This window comes from Trachypithecus francoisi, unplaced genomic scaffold (assembly GCF_009764315.1).
Source record: "Trachypithecus francoisi isolate TF-2019V2 unplaced genomic scaffold, Tfra_2.0 Lachesis_group7, whole genome shotgun sequence".
Taxonomy (NCBI): Eukaryota; Metazoa; Chordata; class Mammalia; order Primates; family Cercopithecidae; genus Trachypithecus; species Trachypithecus francoisi.
The window spans coordinates 10,418,986-10,433,789 of record NW_022681472.1 but is presented as its reverse complement, the minus strand read 5'-3'; the positions used below and the strand labels follow the sequence as shown (position 1 = coordinate 10,433,789).

Below are 14,804 nucleotides of genomic sequence, written 5' to 3'. Positions count from 1 at the left end.
GTTAGCTTTGATGTCTAATATCTTTCATTTAGCTTCTTATGTATTTGATCTGTGTTTTTATATTTAAAAAAGTAAATATAAAATACATATATCCTTTTACTATTTGGCGCATTTCATAAATATATTCTTATTGGCTGACTTGTGAGAATTCATTGTTAGAAAAGGACATGATTAATTCAGTTCAAAGCTGTCTGCACATCAACTATGTTTCAGGCACTGTGCCAGATGCTGGGGACAAGAACATTACCCCTGCCTTAAAAATCTTAACAGTTTAGCAGGTAGACAGAAACAGGCACACAGTGAGATACACTAGGTTCAATGATAGAGGTATAGACAAGATACACACACTCACAGAAGCAGGGTACTTAGTTCAGCCTGTTGGTAGCAGAGGGTGCTGAGGTCTGGGGAGAGAGCATTAGGTCCAGTGTGAATAAGAAGCACTTTGGGGAAATGGTTTGCAAGAGTTCTCCTTCTCAAGAGCTGCCTTGAAGCGTCAACTACCATGCAACTGGTGTGTAGGAGGTCACTTTTGAAAGCTGCGGGATGGAATGGGAATTTGGGTTGAATAATTGAAGAAGAGATGTCAAGAGATGATTATAATATGCCAGGAAGGGTCATGACGAGATGTATAAACTTGGTTATTTTTCCAAATTATGGAAGAAATGGGAGTGAATGGGAACACCCCAGATGAGAACAGTTACAGGGCAGAATATTAGAAGAATGTCTACATAGAAAGGCTGAGGGGGAAAGAGGAACACAATGAATTCAACAGAAGCCAGGTGGGGCAGCAGGAGGAGAGTGGCACAGAGACCAAAGGTAGTGCAGGAAGTTTTGCAGACAAAGACATGTTGCTATTCTCCAGAGCTTAAAAGTCAGTGCAAAGATGCTACTTGGTTTTCAGTGAGCAACAGGCATTTCTAAATTGCTCTGGGCTGCAGGCAGTATGTCTTTTGCATATAAAAAAGTATCATATGGTCGAGCACAGGCTTTATTGATATTGATCTGTTGCCTTCCTTTTCTATCTGAACACAATTTGAGCTATCACCCGTGACCAAACAACAAGATACTTCATGTATAAAGTGACACAAATTCATGACATCTCTACCTAACACAGAGTGGTGAACCTAATAGTGTTTTCCAGGCTCCAGTATCCTAAGAATTTATTGATATCTCAAACATCACTGCAACAATAAATTAAATCATTGTGGAGAACAAGGGACATTAAAACAGAACCCAAATGATTACATTTTTTTTAGATGGGTTAATATGAAAAAATAAAACCTGCCAGTTAACCAGGGAAATGGAAAGATGATCTTAAATTTTATTCACTCATGCGTGAATAAAATGTGTTAAGTTAATAACTAGTGGAGTTTAGGGGAAATGCATAGGTTTCAAAGTCAGGTAGATAGAGAATTGAGTTGTAACTCCACCATTTACTTATTTACTACCTATATGAACCTAGATAAATTATTCATGTTTCTGAATCTCACTTATTAAAATGAAATAAGAATCACCTTGTTGCTAACATGGATGGATGAAATTTGAGGTTTTAATTTATGTTGTTTTAATTTTTCTCTGTATGTGGCAGACTGTTGACCGGGACCCAGTTTTAATTCTCTCCTTCTCCTTTTAATAATAGAACTACACTTCCTCTTGGGTTTTCGCTGTGCAGTTGGTGGCTGGCTCCTGTCCCTATACCCCAGTCTCTCTCGCAGCTAGGTGTGGCCATATTTAGATGAGGGCACAGGGAAGTGGGCAAAAATGGTATGTGTAACTCCAGATCAGGTTTAGGGTATGTGTAACTCCAGGTCAGAGGCTTTGACCTTTCCTGGCATATACAGGTGACCCTTGAACAACATGGGTTTGAACTATATAAGTCAAATATATGTGGATTTTCTTCTGCCTCTGCCACCTGAGACAGCAAGACCAACCTTCCTCTTCCTCCTCCTCCTTAGCCTACTCAAACAAGAGGATGAGGATGAACACCTTTATGATGATCCACTTCCACTTAGCCATGCTTTTCCTGAATTCTGCTTCCCTCTCCCTGCTGGCTGGAAGATGGGGCAACTAAACCAGCAGCCTTGGGCCTAGAGATGAAAGCTGCATGTTTAGAATGGTATCATTGGCCTCTTGGCGCACAGTTATACATGTGGCTGGATGGCCTATCTACTTTTGGATTGTTTTATGAGAGAAAGAGAGAGAGATAAATGTCTGTTTATGCTATTGTACTTTGGGCTTGCTTTGCCTACAAATTAATTCTCATTTTCATCTGCAACTCCTTCAAATCGTATTTGTTTATATCACTGTCTCAGAGGAAATGTGTGACCAAGACGTTTGTTTCTTTTCTTTTTTCTTTCCTTCCCTCTCTCCCTTCCTTCCTCCTTCCCGCCCTCCTTCCCTCTCTCCTGCCCTCTCTTCTTTCCTTCCTTCCTTCCTTTTTCCTTCCTTCCTTCCTTTTCTTTCTTTCTCTCTCTCTTTTTTTCTCTCTTCCTTTTTTTCTTACCTAAGCTCTTCAGATGGGCACTCCCCTGGAGAAGGAGGAGGAGAGAAGACAGATGGTGACAGGCTAATTTTCCACCAGTGTGGAAGCACAAGGAGTCAGTCATAAATCAGGTGAAGTAACAGAAAATAAAATGATTATTTCTTTTATACTTGATGGATTTTGACATACTACATCAGGATAAAATCAATTAACAAATATCATGTGCATCACACAGTGTTCATCCCCTTTAGTCCTTGTATTAGTTCTTCTACTATATGTTAGACCCTCTGCTCATAATCAAGGTGTGAAAGTGGTGGAGATATACAGAAGTTAATCCTTGAACAACACGGGTTTGAACTTCATGGGTCAACTTATATGTGGATTTCTTCTGCATCTGCCACCCCTGAGACAACAAGACAAACCCTCCTCTTCCTCTCCCTCCTCAGGATAAGATAATGAGCATGAAGAACTTTATGATAATCCACTTCCACTCAGTCAATAGCAGGTATATTTTCCCTTCTGTCTGATTTTCTTAAAAACATTATCTTTTCTCTAACTTTATTGTAAGAATACAGTATATAATACATGCAATGTACAAATGATGTGTTAATCCACTGTTTATGTTATCGGTAAGGATTCAAATCAACAGTAAGCTATTTAAGTTTTGGGGGAAGCGAATGATACATGTGAATTTTTGATTTTGTAGGGGGTTGATGCCCCTAACCCTCATGTTTTTTAAAGCTCAACTGTATTCTCTGTTGCATCCCCACTTCCCCCAAGGAATTCAGCTCCATGAAGGAGAGTGATATATGATCACAAAGTTTTCTATAAAGTTGTGTGGACTCAGAGGAGGAAACTAAAACTACCTCTGCCCTAGAGAGTGGAAGCAGACTTCAAATCAGAGGAACAACTGAACTAGACCTTGAAGAAGAAGCACAACCAGAGGGGACACGGAAGAAATTTATTTCCCACTTTTCAACAATAAATAGATGACAGGTCGCCAGGAGGTTTTGAAGACTGTAATCACTAAACTAGGTGGTAGGAATAGTGACCAAAAACACCAGAAAGAGAGAGTTCAGACAAAGCAGATCAAAGTAGCTTGGTTTCCCTCCAGCCCTTTACCTGGCTCCCTCTCCAAGGCATGAAAACCTGGCCTGGCTTCTCAAAAGACAAAGAGCAATATTCCAGGTGAGACTGGGGAAGACACATTCAAAGAGAAACAGGAGAAAAGGGCCTGTTGCCCAGGAAATGGGGAGGAGCTGGGGCGAGAGATGCAGGAGGGTAGAGGGCCAGACTGGGACAGGTGTGATGATAGAGGTCTATCAGGGGTTCTGAATTGATTTTAGCCAATCACGTCTGGTCACCCATGGCTTCAGAGCGAGGTTTATTGGTCATGCAGCATTTGATAGCAGGGAGTCCACCAAGGACAGCTCTGTGTGCCAGCTTCTTGACTGTTTTTCCACTGGGAAGCAGGCACAGGTGATTCCCTTCACACCTGCATTTGGAAAGGTCTCAGCCTCACCTGGATTGCACTGGAGTCAGGTTGAATTGATTATCTCTGAGGCATGAAATGCTCCTTCATGTAGACCAGGAGGTACAGCGCCAGGAACCACTGGAGATCCAGGCCAGGACTGGGCTATATGCAGCCTCGTGAGGCCTCTGTCTTTAATACCATTTTCCATTCAAAGGTAAGAAGAGAAAAGGCAGCAAAGCATCACTCACCTCTCTTTGTTTTGCCAGGATCTGGGTGTCCTTGGCTCCCACCTGAACCTCATTAGTTCCATATTGGTGTTTTTTTTTTTTTTTCTCCACCTGCCCTGACTCACTGTGTCCTGCAAGGGCCACCCTGCCCCTGTAGGTTGGGGACATGCTACACTTTAGGATCAGTGCAAACCAGGTGTGATGACTACACCAGCCAAGCAAGCCTGGAACAAGGCAAGCTTTGGGGTTCTAAATATGGTCAGATAAAGACACCTCTGAACAATTTAATGCAGAGAGGCCTGAGCTGGCTCACCACAGAGCCAAACTCAGTATGAAAAAGCATGGCCCAAAGCTCAATCAGAGGCAATTTAATTAAAGTGAGTTGGTTATCTAGGCCCAACAAAGCTTGCCAATTTGTAACTTGGCACCCAGCAGTCATGTGCTTTTTTGACAGATTCTCTGTCCTCTATCACCCAGGATCAGGCTGGGCACTGGTTTGGCTTACATTTTCCTTTCTATTGCTGCAGTGTCACTTTGTGCCAAGCTTTGCTTTCAGGTCCGAATTCTTTTTTGTTAAACGTGGACAGTTTGTAGGTCAAGGAGAGGGAGGTATGGAGATAGTTGGTGTGGTGGGGAAAGGTAATGTTCTTATAAACATACCTGCAAATGATTCTTTGCCAGATAAAAACAAACATATTTATGTAGTGTGATCTTTTAACTTACTAATACAGTTAATAGTTAAAACACATACATTGCTGACCGGCGGGATTTGATGGCATGATGTCTCACAGAAAGTTCTCCGCTCCCAGACATGGGTCCCTCGGCTTCCTGGCGCAGCAGCAGGCATCGCGGGAAGGTTAAGAGCTTCCCTAAGGATGACCCGTCTAAGCCGGTCCACCTCACGGCCTTCCTGGGATACAAGGCTGGCATGACCCACATCGTGCGGGAAGTCGACAGGCCAGGATCTAAGGTGAACAAGAAGGAGGTGGTGGAGGCTGTAACCATTGTGGAGACGCCACCCATGGTGGTTGTGGGCGTTGTGGGCTACGTGGAAACCCCTCGAGGCCTCCGGACCTTCAAGACTGTCTTCGCTGAGCACATCAGTGATGAATGCAAGAGGCGTTTCTATAAGAACTGGCATAAATCTAAGAAGAAGGCCTTTACCAAGTACTGCAAAAAATGGCAGGATGAGGATGGCAAGAAGCAGCTGGAGAAGGACTTCAGCAGCATGAAGAAGTACTGCCAAGTCATCCGTGTCACTGCCCACACCCAGATGCGCCTGCTTCCTCTGCGCCAGAAGAAGGCCCACCTGATGGAGATCCAGGTGAATGGAGGCACCATGGCCGAGAAACTGGACTGGGCCCGCGAGAGGCTCGAGCAGCAGGTACCCGTGAACCAAGTGTTTGGGCAGGATGAGATGATCGACGTCATCGGGGTGACCAAGGGCAAAGGCTACAAAGGGGTCACCAGTCGTTGGCACACCAAGAAGCTGCCCCGCAAGACCCACCGAGGCCTGCACAAGGTGGCCTGCATTGGGGCATGGCATCCTGCTCGTGTGGCCTTCTCTGTGGCACGTGCTGGGCAGAAAGGCTACCATCACCGCACTGAGATCAATAAGAAGATCTATAAGATTGGCCAGGGCTACCTTATCAAGGACGGCAAGCTGATCAAGAACAATGCCTCCACTGACTAGGACCTGTCTGACAAGAGCATCAACCCTGTGGGTGGCTTTGTCCACTATGGTGAAGTGACCAATGACTTTGTCATGCTGAAAGGCTGTGTGGTGGGAACCAAGAAGCGGGCGCTCACCCTCCGCAAGTCCTTGCTGGTGCAGACAAAGCGGCGGGCTCTGGAGAAGATTGACCTTAAGTTCATTGACACCACCTCCACGTTTGGCCATGGCCGCTTCCAGACCATGGAAGAGAAGAAAGCATTCATGGGACCACTCAAGAAAGACCGAATTGCAATGGAAGAAGGAGCTTAATGCCAGGAGCAGATTTTGCAGCTGGTGGGGTCTCAATAAAAGTTATTTTCCACTGAAAAAAAAAAAAAAAAAAAAAAAACACATACATTGCTTACAACATACCAAATACTGTTCTAAGCACTTTATTTTCATTAAGTGATACATTTCAACCTACGAGGCATATATTTTTTGCATCCATATTTTACAGTTGAGGCAACTGTAGTGGTTTGAGTTGTGATCCTCTCAAAATTCAGGTCCACCAGGAACCTTAGAATGTAACCTTACTTGAAAATAGCATCTTTGCAGGTGTAATTAATGTGAGGATGAAGCTGAGATCACACTGGATTAGGGTGGGCCCTAAATCCAATGGCCAGTGTCGTTTTTCGAAGAGGAGAGAACACAGGTACAGAGGAGAAGGCCATGTGAGGATGGAGACAGAGACTGGGTGATGCCACAGAGTGCCAAGAACTGCCAGCAGCCTCAGAAGGTGGGAGCAAAGCCTGGAACAGATTCTCCCTCAGAGGCCCCAGCAACCAACCCTGCCAATCCTTCATTTTAGACTTCTGGCCTCCTGAGCTGTGAAAGAATAAGTTGTTATTGTTTCAAGCCGCCCAGTTTGTATAATTTGTTATGGCAGCCACAGGAAACTAGTATAGCAGCTGAGGTCCTTGCCCATGGACACACAGGTATTAAAGGCAGGGCCAAGGAGCCTGGATGCAGAGCCCATGTTCCTGGTCACCCTGCTCCGAAGCCTCCACGGCCACAGGGGTCTGCGCTATGTCCTGAGAGGCTTCCCTAGAGCCTCACACCTGGTTTTCACTGTGTGTCTTTAATGCATTTGATCATTGTATTCTTGATGATGAGCCATTCAGTATCCCTATTTGCTACAATATTCCCGTGTTTGCTTCACTGCCTGCCAGATTACAATGCCTGTTAAAATAAATATGCTTCAATTACCTTAAAATCACTCAACATTGCCAGTGTTCCTACTGACATAAAACTACTGGAGTGATGCAAATTTTAACAAGAGTTTGAATTTGGAAGTAATAAGGTTTTGTGAGAGGTGTAATGTAGAGTGATTTCAGGATGAGACATTTAGTAATGTCTACTTCAGTAGATATTTAAATTCAGAAGCAGTCTTCAGACTTGGCCCCCAAAGATACTTTGAGGTGATCTAAAAAGCGATGCATTTTCTATTTCTATTAACAATTTTAGTTCAAAATTCAAGTTTATTTTTAGTGAAAAATATGTTCAAGGTAACCATAAAAGAACAAGGATGAAAAACAATGTATTTTTGCAAAAATCTGATTTTGCACTACTTTAAATACAAAAGGAACAATTTCTTTTTGGAGGAGAATATCAAATCTATAGGGTGGGTATAAGGCTGACAGTATTTTCAGGTCTGAGCAGCTCCAGGCTGTTAAAATTACAGCAGTGTGAAATTGAAAGCTGCATCTCTGTGGGTAATAAAGGCTTCTGTCTCCCTGGTCCACATGAATCACATTTTGCTAATATCTATCTTGACCACAGTTTCCTAAATCCTGTGTGCTATTAATTCGGACTTGAGGGAATCGATAATGGTATTGGCTTTGGTACGGACCCATGAGCTCCTGGCTCTGACACATGTATTCTGGGGTTCCTATTTAGGATTATTTTTATTATCGTTCATCTCTAAGTCCATAAATGTAATAATCAAAATCTCTGAAATACAAGCTTCTGCTTCTGCTTTTTTTCGTGCTTTATTCAGTGTGTTAGCAACAGGTATGTGCTTGCGGCATTTTCTTAATCCAATATTAAAGGAAGGTGTTTCAGTGGGTTAAGGAGATGAGAGGCTAAAGCAAATGCGGGAAAAGTTCCTGAAAATGTCAGACTTCATGATTTTGCATTTTTCTTAAAATCACAGTTCAGGCATTTGCATACTTTCGGGGTATCCCCACCCCTCATGACAAATATGCAGTGTGACTGAACAATCAGGTCCACCTCAGTGTGGCAGGCCTCATGGCTCTTGGCCATGTGATAAGACATGCTCTGCGTGCCTGGTATGTCCACACCTTTGCAAAGAACCCACTTCCTTTGCAAGCCTGTGCAGGCATGAGGCCATGCCCTTCTCCTGGCACAGGTGATGGGACCAAGTGCTGTCCCCTGACCTGCAAGGTAGCTATCCCTGGCCTGACTATAACTTTGACCTGGTTAAAAAAAAAAAAAAAAAAAAAAAGGATCAGATGGCCTCCGTAAGAATTTAGAATGAGATAAGAGACTAAGTAAAAGGACAAAGGACAAAAACCAGAAGACATGAGGAGTATAGATAAATTTTATTCATTGTAGAAAACTGGGGTGAAACTCTGAATTACTGTTGCAGAGATCAACAAAAATGCTCCAGTTCTTCCCTTTCTGAAGTCAGGTGTTATAGCTTTCTCTGGATTTCTGTGAGGCAGCTCTGTGTCCTTATAATGAGTTCCCCCTTTCAATTGAGTGACTTTAATTTACAATCAGTTTTCTGGATCAAAACACAGAGTGTAAAGTGACATCAAACCAGTTATCCAGCCCTCCAGATACCTACTTCCTCCCACGCAGATACAACATCCTTCATTCCAGTTCATGCCCGCTTACAGTGGGCAGCAAAGACATAAATTAACATAGCTTCATAGCTTACAAAGGAGGCAGGAACAGAGTGGGCTATTAAGAGAACAAGGGTCACACAGAGCCAGAACAGAGAGAGTGGAAGTGACCAAAATGTACAGCAGAAAGAATTATATGATGAAGGTGGGCCAGGCTGCAGAGAGCTCATAAACACACCCTGGTTGGTCCCTGATCTCCTCATTGGAAATGTGGGAAAACCTAAGACTTGGAGGGCAAGACAGATGCTCTCTTAAGAATAGGGAGGAAAATCATCCTGAGAGTTTGATACATGATTATTGTTATTTTTTATTTGGCTCATGAGTAATTTTTGAAAAATGGGTTTTGCATTTAACAAAATGCTATTACGGGAAAAATTCAGGCAACTTTCAAGTTCTACATGATTCTTGGTATGTTCATAAAAATTTTAAAAATTTGATGTTTCCAAAGCAGCCCCAAATATATAAAATGTCTAGGAAACTGACCACAATTTTAATTTTTCTTCTTTTTGATGTCTTGGGGGAAAAGTATCAAAATGATTATACAGTATGATTCATCTTTGCATGCTTTCCAAGCCATCTGCAGGATACTAAGAGAATCACAATTTCTAAGCTGTGAATATATAGCTTGCTCCAAGTTCCAAACTGTGGCCTGGCAGCTGGGTGCTAATGGGCTCTTTCCAGCAGTGCACCCAGCTAATGGCCTCTTCCTGGCACTTGGTCATACATCACTAATGTCCAGCAAGTTGCCTGCCCACCCCAAAAGTGAGAATTCCACTTTACTATTTGAAGAGAGCTATCCAGAGGTCCCTCCCCTTGGCCACAAGAGCAGGGGACTTGGATGTACAACACAACAGAAAATGATTGCTGAGGGGCAAGATGTGATCTGTGGTTAAAATGACAAGATTGAGATGAGATTCCATTTTGAACCATCCATGTCTTTCTTTTAGGAGCCCATCTATCAGTTTCATAGTGATGTCAATATCAAAGAAGTGTTTGTGAAGCTCTCAGTCACAACTAAATGAATCTGAGATGATAATTGGCCCTCAGGTGGGAAAGGTGCACATGAATAGATTACAGCCAAGCATCTCAAGCTTTCTAAACTTTCTGCTCTTCATGTACACAGAACGTAGGGAATCTCTCAAATTTAAGAGACTGGAGTGGAGTTTATAGGATTTGTAAGGACTTCCACTCTGCAGGAGGGATTCCCCACTCTAGACCCTGTGTCCATGTTTCCCTGCATTTATTTTTTATTTGGCTCTTCCCAGATAGCACTGGAAATCTGCAAAACAGACTCATGAGACTGCATCCATCTGCCAAGATTAAACATCCCGTGTCTGGTAATTCCTTTGAAAAAAAAATATGATTGATCATCCCTTTCCCCTTTTTTGTCTGTGCTACTTCAATTTGAACCCCATCTTGGTTGTGTGGGAAGGATGGGGCAGACTGGGGATAAAAACAAGCAGTGAGCCATGATCACTGCCTAGCCTGGGCAACTGAGTGAGAGCCCGTATCAAAATAAGATAAAAGCAAAAACAACAGTGTATGTTAAATCAATGGTTCCTTCATAGCTAAGTGAAATGGAAGGGCAGATATTCTATTATAATATGCTCCACACATGTACACTAAAACAATATATATGAAATGAATATTTTCATCATCTTGTCCTACTTTACCCAGGGTCTTCCCTGATGTCAAGCTAACTGCATGTAAATAAAGAAAGGTTTCAGTTGCATACTTCAGTTCATTCCTCCTATTCAGAGGATAAATGCTTGCCTATAAGCCTCAATATTTTAATTTTGAGTTTATGAGATAGAAAGCTAGATTTAAGTGCATATATAGATACCACCTTCAATTAGGTAAACAAATCAATCAATTTGAATACAGACTTTAGCAATGGAAGAAACCTCATTATCGTCAATTTCAAACTCTTCATTTTAAAGAGCAGGAAGGCAAGGCCTGAAGAGACCAGGCAGTGTGTCACATGCCTCTTAAGCAAAATCCCCAGAGCTCAGACACAATCAGACTGAGCAGCTGAAGGCAGGAGGAGAGATGAGTGTGGAAGGATGGACGGATGAAAGGACCGTGAGTTCTTGTTCAAGCTCTCTCCTGCTCCAAGCACCAGTGGCTTGGCAGAGACAATGTCACCAGCCAAGGAAGCAGAACAAGGAGATAAAGGTGACCAGTGGTTTGAGCTTTTCATAAAAGCATTATTTCCAGTTATTATTATTATTCTATTATTTCCAGTTTTTCCTCTATTATGAGATTGTCATTCTTACTTTTTAAGATTAGAATGTAATGTCTCATCCAGCTAGGCATGGTGGCTCATGTCTGTAGTCCCAGCACTTTGGGAGGCTGAGGTGGGTGAATCACTTGAGGACAGGAGTTTGAGACCAGCCTGGCCAACATGGTGAAACCCTGTCTCTACTAAAAATAAGAAAATTAGCCAGGCATGGTGGCACATGCCATAGTCCCAGCTACTAGGGAGGCTGAGGCAGGAGGATTGCTTGTGCCCAGGAGGCAGAGGTTGTAGTAAGCTGGGCGTGCACCAATGCACTCTAGGCTGGGTGATGGGAGAGAAACGCTGTCTCCAAAAAAAAAAAAAAATTGTCTCTTTCTAAACGTAATCATTGCTACCATAGATTGCAATTTAAAACATGTCTGTAGTAGGAGAAATAAAAGTGATTCCCCTCCCTAGTTTTTTCTACTTTTGATTTTTTTTTCTAATTGTTTTATTTACTGCTCTATCATATCTAACATTCTGGGAAACCACTGCCTTAAGCCATAACGAGTCACTGGAGATTTTTAAATCAGGGAGTAACATGAACAGAGAAGTAATTTGAGAAAATTAATTGTTCTTTAGTGGATAGTATCAACTTTAGTGGGAAGAAAATGGAGTCAGGAAGAGTGCTTAGAAAATGATTACAACACAACCCACATAGAATGAGAGAAATGGCAGGAAGGCCCGCAACAAAGGACACCAGGCAACAGATGAGCAGAGCAAAGACGATGCCAAGGCCTCGAGCCAGGTGCCCAAAAGGGGCATGAGTTATACAGGCACCAGGAAAATCTGGAGAAGGAATTAGGAAAAAAAAAAAAAGCTAATTAACTTAACAATGGTTATACTGGCTTTGAGGATATGGTAGATGCATAAGTGAGAATGTCCAGCTGAAGCTGGCAATGCAAGACCAAGCTTCTGTAGGGGGGCCAAGGTGATCCTATGGGAAAACCCACATAAATGTAGTAGATGCAAGAAGAGAGACACACAAGGCACCAAGGACTGGAGACGGTAATACATCCTTGACAGAAGGGAAGGAAGCAGACAGTGAAGGAGAAACTCAGGAGGAATCGGAAGTTTTTAACATGAAATAAATAATGTCCAATTCCTTCCTTTCTTAACTATATCCACCCATGCACTATTCATCCTCCATCCATCCAGCCATGCAACTGCCCATGGAGCACTTCCTGTGCTCTGAAGGAGACAATCAGGTTTCTGGGGAGGGAGCGCCAGCTGAGGCCTGTGCCTCACCTGCGTCAGCTCTGTGTCTCCCAGCTGTCTCTTTCCTTCACTATCCTCTTTTGCTTCACAGCCTCTGGTCCTGTCCAGAAGCATTGGTCAGAGGTGCTGTGCAGAAATCAACAGAGGGTGGACAGCTAGCGCTGTCAGCCGGCCCCTTTCAGAGAGTGGACAGGCTCCACGGCTGCCTGCTGCCTGCGTTACAGACAGGATGGATTTAAGCAGCCCCACCAGAAGCCTGCTAGAGCAGGTAGGCTGGGTTTGGGAACTTGGTCACAGATATATGACAACATGCTCCAGTCAGGGACAGCAGCTCCCTTTGCAAAGGTGTTTTGTTGTTGTTGTGTGTTCTGTTTTGTTTGTTTGTTTTTCCAGTTCTTTAGAAAAACATCAGTTGAATGGAAGGGAACCCCATGGTCTGGGTTGTTCAGAGGCTTTTCTTTTAAAAAAACCCCTAATCCAGAATCGCATTCTAGAGACAGAAATAGAAGAGAGAATGTGTGTGTGTGTGTGTATGTGTGTGTGTGTGTACATACACACATATACATACATTTCAACACATATTTAATGAACCATGCAAAATGAAAATGAAGTAATTACAACCGTGGTGAGCTATGAGGAATATAGACACGGCACTACTACATAAAGAACAGGAGGAGGCCAGCAGCAGATTGCCTCCTGGTTTTATAGAAGCAGGTGAAGGTCTTTTTAAATTCCTTAAATTGTTACATGTTTTAAGTGATTTCTTCAATTAAATTGCAAATAGTAACATTACATTGATTTTTTTTTTCCTTTGTGGTGATTTTAACTATTGGATTTAATTATTCCATTTATATTTCACATATGTGCCTAAGGCTTCTGAGAATGAGAACTTGCAATAAGTCAAATAAATAATGCATAATAAATAAAGACATTCTTAAATGATACTAGGTTAAAATTGACTTTCCTTAAAAATGATTTCTTATAGATTCAACCTCTCTAGATGAACAGTAGTTATTTTTTATTAAATGGTTCTTTTTGATATCTAATATGTTTAGCAAATTGTACTTAAGGTTTGCATTGTGAAATGCATGAAAGCTATGCATGCCTTCTGTCTCTATTGTGATGATCTCAGTTCCCACATGGCAGCTCTGCTAAAAACAGTAATGACATGGCCGGTTGCAGTGGCTCATGCCTGTAATCCCAGCACTTTGTGAGGTCAAGGTGGGCGGACCTCACCTGAACTCCTGAGGTCAGGAGTTCGAGACCAGCCTGGCGAACACGATGAAACCATGTCTCTACTAAAAATACAAAAATTAGCTGGGAGTGGTGGTGCATGCCTATAATCTCAGCTACTCGGGAGGCTGTGGCAGGAGAATTGCTTGAACCTGCGAGGCAGAGGTTGCAGTGAGCCGAGATCACACCACTGCACACTGTCCTGGGTGACACAAGGAACAAGACTCCATCTCAAAAAAAAAAAAAAAAAAATCAGTAATAACATTATGTGGCATACTGAGAACCAACAAAAACTGTGGATTCACAGAACAGCCTGAGCTGCACATTCCTGGTCATGTCCACAGTAGGGAGGAGTCCCTGGGCTGCACTGAATGTCCCACTCACACAGGGGTGGCTGTGGCAGATCTGTGCTCTCAGCACTTGCACCCCTTTCTTCTGTCGTCCCCACCTGGTCTCAGGCTGTCTCTGCAGAAGTGCCACCCAACTGTCCCGCTGTAACCATGAGTCAGGCAGCTCAGCCAGGGCCCTCTCAAGGTTTATTAGTTCAAGCAATTAATTTTACTCCCACATTTTAAGGAAGAGACAGTGACTATCTTTGAATGGAAGTGGAGAGCGCCCGGCCTTGGACTCAGACACACCTGATTGGTGCACTGACTCAACCTCTGGCTGGATGAGCACCTCTTCCTCCTCATCTGAGAAAGGAATGGCAACTCTTACCAAGCAATGTCATTGGGAGGGTAGTCAGCAAGTGTTGGTACCACCCTCAGTCTTGGGCCTGCCTTGGTCCCTCAGTGGTTCTTTATAGAATGAAACCATAATCTGGAAATTATATCTGTTGACTAAGTAAAGATTTTCAAGTCTTTGTGCACAGTGTAGAGGGATCATCACATCTTTCAGCTATGATAACAACATCTATAATTAGTTGAGGCCTGCCTTGCTCATAGTGCAGGGAACAACACAGATGAGAAAACCAACAGCCATGCTGGCATGTGCTAAACACCACGAGGACTCTATGCTCAGGGTGCACTGGCAGAAGGTGAGGGCTGCCACCACACACAGGGGGTGGGGGATGGTGTTGCGGTGTTCCAGAGGACTTCTTGAATGAGAGCATGCCTGGGAATACACAGGTAAGTACGAGTGAGTTGGGCATGTGGGTGCATTTTAGGAAGCAGCCATATAGGAAGGGCAAGCTGATCAAGGTCCTCGTATGTTTTGCTCAGTCTCCTGACTTTCTTCTCAACAGTGATGGATAGCTGGCAGAGGCTCCTGGGTCACAGGATAATGGGATCAGACTCGTGTTTGAGGAAGATT

At 43.2% G+C, this 14,804-nt stretch overlaps 1 protein-coding gene and 1 pseudogene across 2 annotated transcripts in view; one reads left to right on the top strand and one right to left on the bottom strand.

Annotated features, from left to right (window-relative positions):
* XKR4 (XK related 4) overlaps positions 1 to 14,804 on the bottom strand; it is a 433,210-nt gene that overhangs the window by 297,685 nt on the left and 120,721 nt on the right. The gene's annotated exons all lie outside the window — the stretch shown is intronic.
* On the top strand, positions 4,964 to 6,226 carry LOC117078938 (annotated as a pseudogene). Its single transcript, XR_004435208.1, has one exon. The product of XR_004435208.1 is annotated as a 60S ribosomal protein L3-like (transcript).